Genomic DNA, 17,319 nt, shown 5'->3' on the forward strand with positions numbered 1-17,319 from the left:
TAAAAAGCCCTTAATGTTTACTTTAATCACTATTAAATACGTTACTAAAACAGAAACAAATAGAAGCTGCGTGGAATTGGAGAAGGAGCAAGGACTTCTCAGGTACATAGTCCTGGGTTGGGATCCTGGTTGTAGCTGTGGGACCTTTGGTGTTGGACCTACAATTTCCCCATTTATGAAGTGGGTGTATTAACCATCTCTGTCCTCTTAGGACTGTCTTGGGAAGCAATTTGAGTAGCGTGTGGGGGACACTTAGCACAGAGTGTGACTCAGTGAACAGGTGGCTCTTCTTAGAGGGAGCAGCCTCGCGGGAGGAGTATAGCATTTCCTCTAAGAGATCCAAACTTGAAAACCATGTATTAGGAAGTGATTACTCCCTTTACAAAGGATGACTATTGTGATGGTGTATTAATTTTCTATTACCTAAGCTTAACAGCTTGAAGTGCAGACATTTATCATCTAATGGTTTCTGTGGGTCAGAAGTCTGGCCATGGCTTAACTGAATCCTCTACCGGAGGCTGCCATCAAGATGGTGAGTGGGGCAGGGCACCTGGGTGGCTCAGTCAGTTAAGCATCCGAGTCTTGATCTCAGCTCAGGACTTGATCTCACGGTGGTGAGTTCAAGCCCTGCGTTGGGACCTGCGCTGGGCATGAAACCTACTTTAAAAAGAAAAAAAGGAAGAAAGAAAAGGTGGTGAGTGAGGTAGATTCTCCTGTGGAGGCATCTACTTCCTTGTTCATTGGTTGTTAGCAGCATTCAGTTTCCTGGGGTTGGATGCAGGATTCATGGCAGCTTGCTTATTCTGAGCCAGGAAGTGGGAAGAGAAAGACAAGCACAGATGCTTGTAATAGCAAGACAGAGTCTTACCTAAGTCAGTGTAATTATGGGGATACCAGTCTGTTACCTTTGCCATATTGGTTAGAAGAAAATCACAAGTCCCACTGGCACTTAAGAGAAGGTAATCACGCAAACAGGTAAATACTCTAAAGGGGGGATCATGTGGAGGGTTGCTTTGCTACAAATGATATTGACATGTGTTCCATACACAGAAGCGAGTGCACTATTTTAGAAACTGATTTGGTTGAGGAAAATACTGGCTTACATTTTAATAACATTGATTGGAAAGCAAGATGAAACCACCCTGTGTTTGTTTGGGTTAACTGTTAAGGGCCAGTAGTGCTGTCATCTGTGATTTAGAGGTTGAGGGCACTGCTCTCTTCCTTGAAAACCCTGGTTATCTTCCAACTCAGCCTTTGGGGATCTCAAGACTTGTTACTTTGTAAGTAATGGGTAATTGAAGTATTACTTCAAAGATGGTTTTTCTTTTCTATAATGCCGGACTTTCTTTTATTATTTCTGCACTCTTTATAAGTACTCATTTCAGCGAAAATAAACTTTGCCTTGTCTCACCCAGATTCATTGTTAAACGTTAAACCTTCGTTTGTTCTCTAGATTGAAAAAAGGCATTTGTTTTGCTTTGAACTTGGCATTCTCAAATGAGAAGTGTGGCATTTTGTGTTCTCTGCTGGGATCCCCCTCCTTGCACTGGCTCAGAGTTCTGATTAGTCAACTCTCCTCTGTATATGAAAATGTTGATGAATAATGCTAAGAATTGCATGGGTCTCACAAAGGCCCAAATGTGGTTGCTGTTTGAGATAAGTATACTGAAATACAGAATGTAATGTTTTTGGAGGTACGTTTGTAATCCAGAAGATGAGGACGGGTGACTGATCATACCCACACCCAAGGGAAAAGAGGCCCTGATGAACATCAGAACTTCTTTGGGGCTGTGAACAGATGTGCCAGCTGCCCCATTATGGTACTTCTAGGGGCTACAGGTTGGAGTCTTGGTGACTGGACTCTGGAATATTTTTTTTTTTAATTTTTTTTTTCAACGTTTATTTATTTTTGGGACAGAGAGAGACACAGCATGAACGGGGGAGGGGCAGAGAGAGAGGGAGACACAGAATCGGAAACAGGCTCCAGGCTCTGAGCCATCAGCCCAGAGCCCGACGCGGGGCTCAAACTCACGGACCGCGAGATCGTGACCTGGCTGAAGTCGGACGCTTAACCGACTGCGCCACCCAGGCGCCCCTGGAATATTTTATAACATGTATTTATGAGAGCCTAAGTGTATGGCTGACTGACCAAACTTGGCAAGGCACTGTTAAGTCCTGCACCATCTTACAGTGTAGAACTCCTGCATGAGGAAACATCAAGCCTCCCAACTCTCATATCAAAGAGACTGTTTGTCCTTGCTGGACATATTCTGATTATGCATGGCATACGTCTTAGAATTCAGAACAGAGAGATGCTCAGCATTTTCTCTTCGGCCACTTGTTTGTCAGAACGCTGGATTGGATAACAAATCGCTACACGTTTCCATTCTTACTGCAATATATTTGTGTAGTGCTAACCTTTTCAGAATATCTTTTCTTGGTTTCCTATCTTTTCTTGGTTGAATGAATGCATCCATGTTGTGGACTGGAGACAGTTGGTATTATCTCCATTTTATAGGTGAGGAAACTAAGCCTCAAGGATTTGATCTTCCAGGATCATGTCACACAGAAATAGAGTCAAGGCCACCTCGTCCCAAACCTCAGGTACCTTTTATGAATGAACTGTGGTGAAGGGCGGGGGTCCGTTTGAATCCCACCTCTTCTCTTTCCCAGCTCTGTGACCTTGGACTGTCACTAATCTTCCAAGCCTCAGTTTTCTCATGTGTGATGTGGAGAGACTGCCTTCTCATAGCGTTATTAGGGTGAAAGGACAATAAAAGCATAGTTCCTAAATGTGGTGGGCACTCAGTTTATGGCACCCATTGATAGAATTGATTCTGCTCTTATTCTCACAATTTAGGTGTTGGTTGGGCTCCCAAGCCCATGGGATATAGGTATCTGAAATTCCAGGCCCATAACCCACAGTCAGTGAAAGAGAGAATGCTGGTGAATTCCTGAAGGTTACCTTGGATGTGGCCTGATCTCTGGGGTCCTGGATCATACTCCCCTACAGGAGAGTTGCCACGATGTGGGGTGAGACGCTCTGAAGGCAAGAAGAGGAGCAGAGGATAGTGGAAAAAGTGGAAGGTGTGGCTTTTGGGCAAACTCTCAGATTTGATATTCATATATTAGCGATTCATTTAAAGGAGAAAAAGGAGTAGGGAGGTATGATGGGTTTTACTTAGGGTGGCATCCAAAAAATTCTGAATTCTGACCTCCTGCCAGGGATTTGGATTCTAATTTGTCACTCGTACAGATAGCACTGTCATTACTGTGTTAACACAAGAAGCCATCTCTTCTTATCCACTGTCAAAATCCATCTCGGGTACTAAGGTCGGTCAGAGAAAGACAAATATCCTGTGATTTCACTCATGTGTAGAATTTAAGATACAAAACAGTTGAACATAAGGGAAGCAAAAATAATGTAAAAACAGGGAGGGTGACAAAACATAAGAGACTCTTAGATACAGAGAACAAACTGAGGGTTGTGGGCGGGGTGTTGGGTGGGGGGGATGGGCTAAACGGGCAATGGGCATTGAGAAGGGCACTTGTTGCTATGAGCACTGGGTGTTATATGTAAGTGATGAATCACTAAATTCTATTCCTGAAATTACTATCACACTATATGTTAACTAACCAGGATTTAAATTTAAAAGCATAAATATAAAAAAGAAAACCCACCATCTCAGGTACTAGGAGCAAATATCCTGCTCTAATGAAGTCTGTGTCTTTTATGTGTATGCCAAGGAAGGTTGCTTCTGGAACTCCAGCATCTGGGCCCTCAGTGCTGCCCCTCTGTCTGTGAATCAGAGAGAAGCTCTACTCCTGGACTTCTGAGCAGATGTCTTTTTTAACCGCTTTAAAAGCGTTGTTGCCCTGTATCTGGATCTTCTTTTACTCATTCAAAAATAAAACAGCTCCTTTAAGAGGAGAGATTCCTCTGCTTTCCTGCATGAGTTCTGAGATGTGGTGCAGAAAATGAACTTCTCTGAGCTCTTTTAAATTTTGCATCCCTTGGGGCGCCTGGGTGGCGCAGTCGGTTGAGCGTCCGACTTCAGCCGGGTCACGATCTCGCGATCCGTGAGTTCGAGCCCCGCGTCAGGCTCTGGGTTGATGGCTCAGAGCCTGGAGCCTGTTTCTGATTCTGTGTCTCCCTCTCTCTCTGCCCCTCCCCCGTTCATGCTCTGTCTCTCTCTGTCCCAAAAATAAATAAACGTTGAAAAAAAAATAAATTTTGCATCCCATAGCAAGTTATCTCTGCAGGTTTTTTAAAGCATGGCACCATATACATACACATGTGCCCACCAGCATTTAATGAAAGGCTACAATTCCAAGGTAAGACAGCTTGAAAGTATTCAAAAAACCGAATCCGCTTTCTAACCTAACATAAACTCTGGGACAAGTTGCTTAAACTTTCCAAGTTACACGTAAAATAGGAATAAGAAGAGCTGCTACACAAATTTGTTCTGGAGAGCATACGCTCTCAGTAAAACATCAAATGTTAATTTACTTTATTTAAAAGAAAAATCCTGGAAGCACTTGTTGCAGTGCAGCATTGTCATAACAAACCCTTTTTTCTTAATATAGAAAGCTTAGAAAATACAGAAATGAGGGGCGCCTGGGTGGCTCAGTCAGTTGAGCGCCTGACTTCGGCTCAGGTCATGATCTCACAGTTTGTGAGTTGAAGCCCCATGTCGGGCTCTGTGCTGACAGCTCAGGGCCTGGAGCCTGCTTTAGATTCTGTCTCCTTCTCTCTCTGACCCTCCCCACTCGCTCTCTGTCTCTCTCTCTCTCTCTCAAAAATAAAAAAAATTAGAAAAATTTAAAAAAAAAGAAAAAACAGAAATGCATAAATGTTCATTTCAAACTTTACCTTACAGAAGAATAATAAGACATCGTGATGTCTTTATTCCCTGGGGTTTTTTTTTTAACTTGAAATACTTTTGTGTGTGAAACATGTCATGCCAATAGAAGTCCGTAGAACATACATGCACAGCTTAAGGCTCACTAAATATGTGGGTACCTATCACTCAGTTGAACATCCAGAACATTGCCAGTTCCTATGAACCTGTGTGCTTGACTTCATTTATTTCATTTTTAAAGATCAAGTTGGATTTATATATTTCATATTGTGTTCTTTTTCTTTATCATCTGCGTTTATCTATAATGTGATCATTTTAGGTTTTTTTTTTTTTTTATCTTTGGAGCATAAAGTAAGCTCATGGACTATCCTTATCTTAATGATAATTATTGCTGGTAGCCTAATATATGCCAGGCATTCTGTCTAAATGTTTAATTTTACACTACCCTATGAGCTGCAGTAGTTCCTCATTTAACTAATGGGAGAACAGACTTTCAGAATATTTAAGTAAATTGCCACATGATCTAACAAGCAACAGATCTGAGAATGGAGCCCAAGTTCCTTGTCACTTCTATTCCCACCAGCTGCCTGATGGGCTACATATTGGAAGTGCAATGCACATTGAAGGAATTGGCCATTAGATGTATTTCTGCCTAATTCTAAGCAAGAATTACACACATGACTAGGCTCTAGTTTTTAGATGGTGCTCGTGCCACAGAAACCCAAATGGAGGCAAACTTCAACAAGAAATGTGGGGAAAGGATAATTTCTTGATAATCTAAGCAGTATCACATGCAGAAGGTCTGCTTCTATTTGGAGGGCCCCTTGTGTTGGGTTGTCTGGTCCTCCCCCTCTCTCCCGCTCCACCCCCATATTGTAGTGGACCAAAGTCTGGGCTTTTATGTTCTAAGTTGCCCTCCTGCTGTGTTTTCTACATCTGTGCATCTATAATTACGGTGCCACCTGGGAGAGCGGCTCTCCTCCTCTCTTTGCCCATGGAGACATTGCCCTGTGGAGTCTAAAGAATGAAATGGTTGCTATGGTTGCCGCGCGGCAACAATGTCGAGCTCAGTTTGACTTGAAAGTCACGCTGCTGCATGTAGAAGGTTGGAGACTCAATTTGGCCCAGTTACAGTTGCTTATTATATTCTGTAGGTATAGTCACTGTGGCATCCTTGGCTGTACTCTGTGACCTCTAAGATGTGTATAGAAATAGAATGTGAATAAAAGACTGTGTCTGTTGAGGTAGGAAAGCCTCTCTCCCATAAATAACTTTTAGCTCTCGCGTGATGTGCTACAGCTCTTGTTAAGTTTAGTGAGGCAGCCGTGGTTCCACTTGCCCAAGCGTTCATTTCTACAAGCCTCACCTTCATCCTCACTACCGTCTCTTTTTGAGGTATGGGAATTTACTGCCTGGGACCAGTGAATAGCAAAACCCTGTTAGGATTTTTTCAAAGGGCCATTAAATGCCAACAGCTACCACCACTTGCTGAGGACAATAAAAGGAGTGGAGTAAGGTGGTCACCATTAGACAAACATATTTAGGTTTGAATTCTTACACTGTAGGTGTCCAACTTCAGTAATGCTATAATCAGTTTGAGTTCATTTAATCATGCTTGCATTGAAATAGGTTTTTGCATTGAGGAGGACATTGGTTGGGATGAGCCCTGGGTCTTGTATATAAGTGATGAATCATGGGAATCTACCCCCAAAACCAAGAGCACACTGTATACCCTGTATGTCAGCTAACTTGACAATAAATTGTATTAAAAAAATAAAAAATAAATAGGGTTTTTTTTGAAACCTAGTGGGAATATTGCAACATAAAAAGAGTTTAACGTGTTTTGACTTAATGTCTGAAGTATGATATACTTCTTCAAAAAAGTTGGAGAACTTTGGAACATGCTCTTAAGAGAGGTTACTCCTAAAATGTCATTCAATGCAGTTCAGATCGACTTTGTAATTTAGTAATTCATTTAAATTTTTAATTCGTTTAAAAGTTTTTAATTTTACTGTGGTACACAATGACTTTTGGTGGCATGCTCCTGTGTTGGTGTGGAGTCCTGGTAAACAAGGAAGTCTCACAGATGGTTGTTCTTTCGAGCTGGACCGGTAGTTTTGGATGAGAGGCAGGTATTCTCTTGGCTGGTGATGTTTTGAGATGTCTGCATGGAATCTTGCGTCTCACAAGAGTTGATCTCATTGGTGGGTTCTTTCCACATGCCCTACTAAAGCTGCTGAATCCGTGAACCATCAGAGCTGGCAGGGTCTTTGGCAGTGGCCTTGACTTTTAAAGCATCCTGTGCCGACAGAGGAGTGTGCCTACGTAAAACATTGTCAGGATACATTCAGGCGTCAGGGCTTCGAGTGCATTCCTCCCCCCCAATCCTCCCCACCCTTGATTTTCATCAGCCTTGTGCCCCTGACTTCTCACAACTCCTATCCTAGGGTTGGGGGAACAGGCAAAATCTTTGGGTCAATACCTTCAAAGGGAGGAAGGGCAAGGGAACTAGTTACCATATCTCCACACAGCTCAAGTTACCTGCTCATAAGGTCTTTTTTGTCTTCCTAATTTTTCTTGTTGCTGCTGTTCCACTGCCACTCTGCCTTCTGTGTCTGCTGCTCTAATCAACTTTTAAATGCTGAAGTTCATCAAGACTCAGTCCTAGGCTCCCTCCTCTCCTCTGTCTGTACTTTGTGAGGTAGGTGGACGAAGGTGGGGTTTTCCCTGTGAGAGATGACTTGTAAGTGTCCATCTCTAGCCCAGGCCACCTCTCTGAGCCCCAGGTCTGTCTGTGTCACTGCAAACTCAACATTCTCCACTTGTGTGTGCTATCTCAAACAAGCGTTCAGATCCAAACTCAAGACTTTCTAATACCCCTCTCCCACCATAACCCTTCCCCCAATAAAAGATTGGGCTTTCCTCCATGTCCTCTTCCCATGAAAAGCACCACAATCCACTCAACTTCACAGCCCAGGAATCTACACCAGCATCTCCCCCTTCCCCTTTGTGTTCAATAGTGCCTACGTTCTATCATTCCTGACTCTTAAATCTCTGTTCTTCATATGGCTCTGCCTAGTGATTTGGTCCTTGCCTCCTTCACTCATCCCTAGCACCACCTCCCCTGGCCATACTGGTCCTCATCTGTCCCTCAGATGGACCCTTCCCACATTAGAGCCCTCATGTAAGTACCCTCTTACTGGCTACTGCACACCATCCTACTGATTTCATATGAAGGACAGTGTCCTTAGAGGAACCTTCCCTTGATACTTAGATGGCCATTCATCATGGATAAGCTCTTAAGGCCTGTGTGGCTCTCTCAGAAGAGATTTAGTCCCGGAAGAATAAGGACTGTGCCCTTGTTCACAGCATATGCTTGCTGCCTAGCACAGGGTCTGGCACTAGGTAAACGCTTGGCAGATCCTCGTTTAGTGAATGAATGAATGAAGCCCGGCTCAGTCTAGCAGTTCACATACGTCATCTACTTGGGCCTCAAAATCATGTTCAGATTGCCTAAAGAGCTTGCTAAGGCTACTCTGGAAGCAACAAAACAGAGCAGGGAGTCACCTTGGGACTGGGGAGTCGCCCAAGTCTAGGCTCTTCTCCCATGACCAGCTTTCTCAAAGAAGAAACACTTGCTGCTGTTAGATTTACTTAATAAGTTAGGGATGATAAAAGGAGAAAGGAGCAAGGATTCTTCTCATAAGGGAAATTGAGGAAGAGTTTGAGGAGATTTGCATTTTACAGGTGCTAATTTCCTTAGGGTAGTCTCTTTTAAAAAAAAAAATCCTCATAAGCAATAAGCTTGGGGGACTATAGGTTTTGCTGCCAAACCTCTGAGTGACATTCCAAGTCTACCATCCGCTGTTTCCTGAGATGGTCTGGCCTCCAGAGCCACACCGATCTATTCCTGATCTCCAGGCTTGTAGCTTTTAATCAAACCTCTTTCAGCTTCTTTGTCCTCTACCATTTTAGTTCTTATCTTTTTAGACCCCATTTATCCACTCAAGAGATATCTGTTTATCATCCTTGATGTTCCTCGCACTGTGCTGGGACCCACCTTTATTCCTGTAGCTTGTAAACATCTCCCCACCAGTACCCCTCTCCTCAGTAACCACCACACTTTCAACAGGAACTGTCATTAGTTATGTAATGAGGTCTTGACTGTAGAAGTGTGCTGAGCCTTCTTTAAACATTGAGTACTTTCTGTACTAGGCTTGGAATTTTAGGAATAGACACCTTCAGCGTTTCGTGGTCTGTTTGCCCTACCAGCAGCCAGGCAGGAAAGGGCAGATAACTAGTGTAAAATCATGAAGTACATATAATTCACCAAAGCCACGCAAGTTTTAGCTACTGGATACCTCTGAGGCCTCTGTCCGTTCTTGGCTCAAACACCATACAAAAAGTAACCTAAGAGACCTAGTATTTGGGCAAGAGGTAGTATTAGTTGATTTTCTTTATCACTTTCTCACTCTACTCTCCCCACACCCCATTTATCTAAGTACAGTTAGTTCACTGCGAGTAAATGTCTTGTTCCTAACATATGAAAACTTCTAGCACTCAGTGGACAATTCATAAATGTTACTATCTTTCCACAGAAAGCAGTGACATGTATTTATCTCACACTTGAAGTTAGTGGAAAAAATACCATCAAGTACACATCTATCTACCCTATTTGGATTTGACCCAAGAGTTAAGCCAGATGGACCCTACAGGAGACAAAAATAATGGTCTTCAGAGTAGCAAGTGGAAAAAAAAATAGTGGGACATCTATTTTTTTATTTATTGCCTCTTCAAATGTTATTTTTAGACAAAAATGTAGATAATATTTTGGAGCTAATAATTACAGCAAGAAAGAAGTATACAAAGTTAAAACACAAAATTCAGTGACTTTTTTCTGTATACTATCAATGAATGAGTGGAATTGGAAATTAAAAACACAACACCATTGACATCAGCAACCCCCAAATGAAATACTTAAGTATAAATATAACAATATGTATAAGAAGTATGTGAGGAAAGCCACAGCCCTCTGATGAACAAAATCTAAGAAGCACTACATGAAGAGAGATACTCCCTGTAAGAAGACTTAATTTTACCAAGGTCATCTGTTCCAACTTACTCTATAGATTCAGTGCAATTTCAATCAAAATTCCACAAGTTATTTTGTGTATATTGACAACCTAATTTTAAAATTAACACGGAGAAGCCAAAGCCCCGGAATAGCCAACACAATACTGAAGGAGACTAATTGGAGGACAGTACCTGACTTGAAACTTACTGGAAAGCTCTAGTGATCAAGACAGTGTGACAGTGGTAAAAGAGTAGACAGTACATCAATGGAAAGGAATAGAGAGCCCAGAAATAGACCCACGTAAGTACAGTTAACTGATCTTGGACAAAAGAGCCAAGCAATACAATGGAATAAAAATGGTCTTTTTAACAATAAAAGAGTAAAAAGATCACTCTCTGGCTGCCAAGGGTGAGAACAGGGAAGGAGAGATGAATAGAAAGAACAAAGAAGATTTTTAAGGACATGAAAATACTGTATATAATACTACAGTAGTAGTTACATTTGTCCAAATACGTGGAATATACAATACCAAGAGTGAACCCTAGGGTAAACTATAGACTTCAGGTGATAATGATGTGTCAACGTTGAGTCATTGATTATAACAAAAGTACAGTTACTGTAGGAAAATGTTGAAAATGGGAGAGGCTGTACCTGTGTAGGGGCAGGTGGTAAATGAGAAGGCTCTGTACCTTCTCAATTTTGCTGTCAACCTGAGACTACTCTAAGAACTATTTTTTTTAATTAAAAAAAAGTTTTTTAATGTTGATTTATTATTGAGAGACAGAGCGAGACAGAGCATGAGCATGGGAGGGGCAGAGAGAGAAGGAGACACAGAATTTGAAGCACGGTCCAGGCCCTGAGCTGTCAGCACAGAGCCCGATGCGGGGTTCAAACCCACCAACTGTGAGATCATGACCTGAGCTGAAGTTGGACACCCAAATGACTGAGCCACCCAGGCTCCCCTAAGAACTATTTGTTTAATGGGGACAGTGTTAGTACACAACAGCAATACCAAACATTTCTCTCGCTCAATGTCAGCCACTGTTGTGAGCTCTTTAGGTATATTAGTTAATCCTCATAAAAACCTTATGAAGGGCTGTTTTTATCCCTATTTGACAGATAGGGAAATAGGCAGACAGAGGTTTAGTAACTTGCTAGTGAAGCTGATAAGTGGTAGACTGTCAAACCCAGGGAGTCTGGTACCAAAACTCTGCTCTCAACCATTCTGCTAAGCTATAGTATGTGTATATAATTTGCAAGTAAACATATGTGTGCTTATAATACTTGCTCTGTAGGAGTATATGACTGAGAAAGCTGAGAGACCATTGTTTGAGAAGGCTTGATGCAGAATGAGTACTGACTTTTGTTCACTTCTAATACTATGCATCATCATATCGTGGGGGTGAGGTTTGCCTATAAAAGGGACTGGGGGAAGGAGTAGATTGTTCTTTCTAGAAGAAGGGTCCTGATGCTTATTGGAGAAGAACATCCTTAGGTAAAGAGGGGTGAGGAGGGAAATGAAGGAAAAATTAGGCCAGAATATATGTGTAAGATACTATGAAAATAAAATGGGTGTGTCTTTTTTTTTTTTTTTTTTTTTTTTGGCAAAAGAGAAGGGTCCAGAGTGAATTGGAAAAGGAATAAAGGAAGAATGGCAAAGAGCACAAGGGCCTGTTTAGCACCGGTTTAAGATGGAAGCAGGGCAGGCGATGCAGAAAGGGAGGCCTTCATGACCTGGTGATCCACAGGTGGTTTCCAGAGCACCTCCAAAAGCTCAAGGCCAAGTCCTAGAACTGAATACAGTGAGATGCTTACAAATTCATAAGAAAAAACTAAGCCCTTAAAAGTTATCTGGCCAAAGACCCAGGCCAATTCACAAAAAGGTAAAACTAATAAACTTCCAACAAGCTCACTTCTACAAAATGTCCTAAAACCACTTAGATGTGTTTTTTTACCGGTTAATTGAATGAAACAAAGCAAACACACACACATGTATAAAGCCCTCATCTGCCCCCTCTGTTTTAGGTATCCTGATCCCTTTGCACTTGTGGGGTACACTTTTGGTAAAGTCTGGTGATGTGTGTATGTATGTACACAGACACACACGTTTTTTTCAACTATATATGATATATATACACGTATATAAAACTAATGTTTCTTTTTAAATCCTGCCCCATATAGCAGTCTCAGATACAGTAAATATCACATAGCTGTCCTAGCATCACTGATTGTAGTGAAGAATTGGAAATGACACATGTTGATGGTATTTAATCTAGCAAGTCAGTGGAGCATTAGGCAGACTTAGCAATCAGTGATTAGGAAGACAGTATAATCATGCAAGAAAATGTTTGATTATGATGCTGAAAAGAGCAAGACACAACTGTACCTTATAGACTACCTCTGTTATAGTATTTGTCACCTTATGTTGAAATTCCTTATCCGTGGGATACCCGGATGGCTCAGTTGGTAGAGCACATGACTCTTGATCTCTGGGTTGTGAGTTTGAGCCCCATGCTGGGTATAGACTACTTTTAAAAGATTATAATAAAATATTTAAAAAAGAAGAAGAAGGAAAAGAAGGAGGAGAAGGAGGAGAAGAAGAAATTGCTTGTCCTTACCTGACTGCCTTTATGGTCCAGACTTGGGAGTTCCAAGCACAGAGATGGGCTAATTTATACTATAGTGCATGTAAATGTATCCACAGTGCTTGCCCATGGTACACAATGCTGAATGAATAATCAACTTCTTCCCATGAAACAGTACCTAAGAACTAACGGCTTTTCATATTTTTAAAATTATGGCAAATGGTATGTAGAGAGTTTCTTTTCTGCATTGTATAAAGTATAATCTTAGGAGGGCACCTTTTGGGATGAGCACTGGATGTTGTATAGAAACCAATTTGACAATAAATTTCATATTAAAAAAATAATAAAATAACTCTGTATTAGACAAAAAAACCCAAAATATTATCTTAGGTTTCTGGATTGAAGATTAAATGAAAGCATTGGTAAAAATTCTCTGGTGTCGTATTGGTAACTGCAATAAGGTATCTACCTTAAATGAATGTATACAGATGATTGGTATATGGTCTTGTTACAGAAATCATTAGGGCAAGAACATAATACATTTCAGATATCTCCAGGATGCTTTGGAGCTGGATTCTTCTAAGTCTGGTTCGTATTGTCAGAAAGACCAAGTTTTCGAAGACTAATTTTAGTAGTACTTGACCATTAGCCAAAAGATAGAATATGCCAGTAAAGGAGAGGGTTCTGAATCTTCACTCCAAGAGAATTACTGAGCTATCCAAACACAGATAGTGAAATACTCAAAGAAGAGAACTCAGGCTTTGTCCAAGGGTTTTGTATCATTGGAAGGAAAACTTTAAAACCCCTAGGCGCCCCCAGGGCTTCATGTTCTGAATCCTTCCTCCATGCCCAGTTGATGCATGCTAACCTTTCTGCTTTAGTACCTAACTTTGTATTCCATGAAGTCAAAATCTTCTAATTGCTTCCTTTACTGGTGACCTTTAAGAGATCACTTAGGCTTCTTGGGCTCAGTCTCTAAAGAAACCAAAATCTAAAGTATGATAGCATTTGTTGAATTAGGCAGAGAAAAAGCTATTTAGAGCTACAGTGAGACTGGAGAGCTTCTCAGATGCTATAGCCTGAACTGAGGGTGTGGATATTCACAGATTTTTAGTCTCAAAGTCTGTAAGTCATAATTTTTATTAAAAAAAAAAAGTTCTTTCTGGGGGCACCTGGGTGGCTCTGTCAGTTGAGCATCGACTCTTGATTTCGGCTAAGGTCTTGATCTCAGGGTCATGAGATTTATCCCCACATTGGGCTCTGTGCTGAGCATGAATCCTACTAAAAAAAAAAAAGTTCCTTCTAATGTTTGCAGGGTTTTGCCTCTTAATAACTATTTACTACATGTATTAGTTTTATAAAATGTTACCTTTGAACTCTCATGGCCTTAGCTAATTTTAATGTTCCTTCATTGGTAGAAGATTTACAGACCATGAAAAAATTAATAGTTCCTATTTATTGAGTGCTTCCTCTGTGCCAGGCACTGTGTTAAATGTAATAGATGTATTATCCCAGTCCTTGCAGCACTCCTTTGAGGGACATGGTATTATTCCTGAAATACATTTTAAAACCCCTGAGTTTTCAGAGTTCAGCTTGCTCAGGGTCGAAGCAGGAAGGGAAAGTTCTGTGCTTGACCAAGATCTGTCTGCCATCAAAGCAGCACTCTTAATAAGGATGATGGTCTGGAACTTTGGTAAGATTTAGCATATTAAAACAATTGAATTGGCTTGTGGGTATGTTTCATGTGGGAATTCTAGGAATTCCTTATAAATTTGTGATACTGAAGTTCATTAACTTCCCATCTTTCAAATAAGCCCCAGAAGTATTGATCTGACCTAGCACAAGAGTTAAGTGGAAACTTTTGCACCAGTTGGCATCTAAAACAGCCAAGCCTTAAAAGACTATATATATTCCCACTGTATGACATTCCAGAGAAGGGAAAGCTGTGGGAAGAGTAAAAGGATCAGTGGTTAGTTAGCAGGGGCTTAGGAGGGAGAGAGGGACAGAAGAATGAATCGTTGGAACCAAGATCATTAGGGGACTGAAACTATTGTGTATGGTACTGTTAATAGTGGATATGTCATTATGTGTTTGTCAAAACCCGTGTATCAGAATATGTGACATCAAGAGTGAGCCCTGATGTAAATTAGGAACTTTAATTAATAGGGTCTCTGTATTTATCAGTTGAGACAAATGTACCACCCTAATGCAAGATGTTAATAATAAGAGAAATTGGGGGATGCCTGGGTGGCTCAGTCCATTAAGTGTCCAACTCTTGATCTCAGGTCAGGTCTTGATCTCAGGGTCATGAGTTCAAGCCCCGCATTGGGCTCTGCACTGGGTGTCAGGCCTACTTAAATAATGATAATAATAATAATAATAATAATAATAATAATAATAATAATAGGAGAAAGTGGGAGGTGAGGGTGGAAGGCATATTTGTCCTTCCCCCTTAATTTTTTGTAAACCTAAAACTGCTCCAAAAAATACTTAAAAAAAAAAAACAAACAAAACTCAAATCTTTCCCTCCAGTGTCAGGATTTCCTCCATGCTTTTTAAGGTACTGACCCCGTGTCCTAAAACAGCAATTACATGTAAAATTCTACTGTCCTTAATCCTACTCCTGGTCTTCTACCAGGTCTGTGGGTGAGCTTTTCTGTATACACTTTGTCTGTCTTTCCAGCTGCCATTATGGTCTCTGCTTACATTTGATCTATCCACTCTCGAGCCTGTCCTGCATGCTGCCATCATATACATCTTCCTGAAATGTAGCCCTGCTCATATCCCTCCCTGAGCCAAAAACCTTTGTTTCCTTGCCCACCTCAAAGATTCTCTATCTGCATTGGGCAGCCTGTACTCCATGAAATCTTGTTAGAAACAATTGTTTCTTGAAATCAGAAGTGATCACCATCAGTATATCATCCATAGCTTTTTGTTGGCATTTAGTCTAGTGGTCTTAGGTTAAACATTGTGTTGTACCTGCCCGTTTCTCCCCAGGCAGTTGGACTCTGTGATTTGATGGTAAAGACAGTGCTTTCCCCCGACCAATTGTTTTTGAATCAAGGTATTGCTTTGAATACAGTAGGCACTAGAAGGATTGCATTCAGCTGTATTAATGTATGTATGTTCCCAGTCTCCTTACAGCTTTGCTGTTTGGTGAAATGAAAGAGAAATCCATTGCCCTATGTTAATAGAACAGGAGGTGAGTTGTCTGACAGTAGAGTATCGTAATTTATTGGTATTTGATCACTGGCGCATTTATGTGGGGGTGCGTACCCTCTACTTTGCCCTATTGTGTCTTAATAGTTTAGAGACACCTGGGTGGCTCAATTGGTTATATGTCCAACTTCAGCTCAGGTCATGATCTCAAGGTCAGTGAGTTCAAGCCCTGAGTTGGGCTCTATGCTAACAGCTCAGAGCCTGGAGCCTGCTTCCAATACTGTGTGTCCTCTCTCTGCCCCTCCCCTGCTTGTACTCTGTGTGTCTCTCTCTCTCAAAAATAATAAATGAACATTAAAAAAAAACTTAAACAGTTTAGATTGGGGTGCCTGGCTGGCTCAGTTGGTTGACTGACCAACTCTTGATTTCAGCTCAGGTCATGATCTCACAGTTCGTGAGTTCTAGCCCCGCATCAGGCTCTGTGTTGAGTTTGCGGAGCCTGCTTGAGGTTCTCTCCCTCTCTCCCTGCCCCTCTGCTGTGCTCTCTCTCTCTGTCAAAATAAATAAATAAACTTTAAAAATTAAAAAAAAAAAAGAGTTTGGATTGACATTAATGGTCTTAACCAGTACATCTTGAACCAAGTATCTATCCACGTGTCTTTCCAAAAGAAATTTTTGTTGCCTAGTAAATGGGTGCCTTTGCTATCTCTCCAGTTAGAAGATTGAAAATGATATTTAAAGATGCTGTTGTTTTGATAACTTTACATTTTTCGAGGATTCTTGTGACTGTTTCTCAAGTAATTCTTTTTAAAAAGTCTTTTTACCTTTGTGGTTTAATTCCAGTGTAAAATTTTCAATGGGGTGGAAAGGGGTATATATTTTCTAGTCTTTTTTTTTTTTTTTAATCTCAAGTAGAAGGTGGGGTGAGATAGAAATACGTAGTAGCTCAGTTATTGCCCCCAACACTTAAGAGTTCAGCTTGAAGAAAAATAATTGGCTGGAAAGAAGAAAGGAGCATGCATCTATAGAACCAAATTTGTTTCTTATTTGCTTTCAAAACCGTTTTAGCAAAGCACATTTCACCAAGATGAATTTCAGCTTGAGAGATGTCCAGATGTTAAAGTGGCAGGACTCCAAATACTGAATGTGCTGTGGTTTTAGAAAAATAGTCTCTCTCTCTCTTTTTTTTTTTTTTTTTTTTTTGGTTTTCTTTTGTTTCTTTAAAAATAAAGGTCAAGAGAGATACCAGCAGGAAAGTCAGAACAGAAGTGAATTTGGAGATATGTTTTCATTGAGGAATAAAGGGAATAATCTTTTAAAAAGGAGCTGAAGTTTAATAATACATAGGAAATGGACTTATGAGTTCAGTTGACCATAACCTCAATTTCAGTCAATAATGCAATTTGGTGTCAAAAAAGTCACCGAAATATTAGGTTGTTTTATTCTGTGTTTGTTTTGAGGGAAGATTAGCATCCTATTATGGTTTCAGGTGCTACATACATTTTTAACTTCTGTATTTGTTTCTTTATAAAAATTAAAAAGCTATGACAAAACTCTTGATGTTTGTCTATCAAATTTGATATCTATCATCAAATTGCAAGTCAGTATTGGATTATTTGTTGAATTAAAAGTTATTTCT

The 17,319-nt window shown here is 40.7% G+C and overlaps 1 protein-coding gene across 3 annotated transcripts in view; it reads left to right on the forward strand.

The window, feature by feature from the left end:
* IQGAP2 (IQ motif containing GTPase activating protein 2) overlaps window positions 1–17,319 on the forward strand; it is a 298,032-nt gene that overhangs the window by 85,934 nt on the left and 194,779 nt on the right. The gene's annotated exons all lie outside the window — the stretch shown is intronic.

This window comes from Leopardus geoffroyi, chromosome A1 (assembly GCF_018350155.1).
Source record: "Leopardus geoffroyi isolate Oge1 chromosome A1, O.geoffroyi_Oge1_pat1.0, whole genome shotgun sequence".
NCBI lineage: Eukaryota > Metazoa > Chordata > Mammalia > Carnivora > Felidae > Leopardus > Leopardus geoffroyi.